At 35.9% G+C, this 1,475-nt stretch overlaps 1 pseudogene; it reads left to right on the forward strand.

Moving 5' to 3' along the window:
- Positions 1 to 231: 231 nt before the first annotated feature.
- Positions 232 to 1,475, forward strand: LOC150002877 (elongin-C pseudogene; annotated as a pseudogene).

Genomic DNA, 1,475 nt, shown 5'->3' on the forward strand with positions numbered 1-1,475 from the left:
TAAGGTGAGTTCAGATTGTGGGAAAAGTTAATGAGTTATCCACAGAATTGGTTCCTTTCAGTTCAAAGTGAAGGGGATAAAATAAGCAGGAAATAAGGTCTGCTGTGATTTGTTTCTCTGTGAGATTCAAATGCTGACAAAAGGAACGGTGGAATATTAAGAGTTTTGACAGACGGCCTGAAGGTTCTCCTTAAAGGAGTAGAAGCTTTCAGAAGTTAACACTCGCGGAACCCACGGCGGCAGGCTTCTGGGGGTAGGGGGGTCGGCCCTGGAGTAGGGGCTGTGGCGGTACGTGGGGACCTGGTGCGGTGTCTGCAGAGCTGACGAGAAACTGCTAAACTTCTGTGGAAGCGAAGTAGAATTTCATAAGAACATAATGGATGGAGAAGAGAAAACCTATGGTGGCTGTGAAGGCCCTGATGCCATGTATGTCAAATTGATATCTTCAGATGGTCACGAATTTATTGTAAAGCGAGAACATGCGTTAACATCAGGAACAATAAAAGCCATGTTGAGTGGCCCAGGTCAGTTTGCTGAGAATGAAACTAATGAAGTCAATTTTAGAGAAATCCCCTCACATGTGCTATCAAAAGTATGCATTTATTTTACTTACAAGGTTCGCTACACTAACAGCTCCACGGAGATTCCTGAATTCCCAATTGCACCTGAAATTGCACTGGAACTGCTGATGGCTGCGAACTTCCTAGATTGTTAAATAAAATAAATTATAATAAACTGTAACTTTTTTCAGTATTTAATACCTGTAGTTCAGTTAGAATTTTTTTTTTCATATATAGCATGTTCCCTGTGTGCAGTTGAACTTTAAAGTTCATTGCAAAGCAGATTATCGTTTCTTCTTTTGCATAGCAGAGTTGAAATTTGTTTGCTACATCAACAAATTAAGGACATTTTCACAAATTGAGAAATAAACAAATACACCAGTTTGTAAGTTGTTTTGCCTTATCCTTTGGATGTCATTTTTAAAATAAGAGCAATGGTGATATAATAAATGTTAAAATTTAGTCATAAATGAACATATTCTACAGGTAAATATTGGGGCTATGTATTTTTATGTTTTTAGTGTTTTTTAAAACCTGATCTTGTAGTCGTCATTAGCATTACTAGAATTATGCAAATAATTGCATTATAAACAAGTTTATAACTTAGCCAAATATTGATTTTTATAACTGTCAAAGACATAAGAGTTGAAATTTCTTATGTGTCTTTTGATAAACTGCAGTATTGTTTAAGTATATCTTGTTTTTTTGTTTATTGCTACGATTCAAGAACTTTATTTAAAAGCAATTTTGGAAGATTACTAGGTACAGCTTTTGGAACAGTGACTTTTTGAACTGTAGCCACATGGTCAGTAAGTAAATTACATGACCTTGATTTCATGTGTACTGTGCATTTTGGCCAATCCAAAGTACTGTACTTTCATTGACTATAAAGCTTCCTTTGCAATATTCACCTTT

Source organism: Furipterus horrens, unplaced genomic scaffold (assembly GCF_987537825.1).
Source record: "Furipterus horrens unplaced genomic scaffold, mFurHor1.1.pri manual_scaffold_8, whole genome shotgun sequence".
NCBI lineage: Eukaryota > Metazoa > Chordata > Mammalia > Chiroptera > Furipteridae > Furipterus > Furipterus horrens.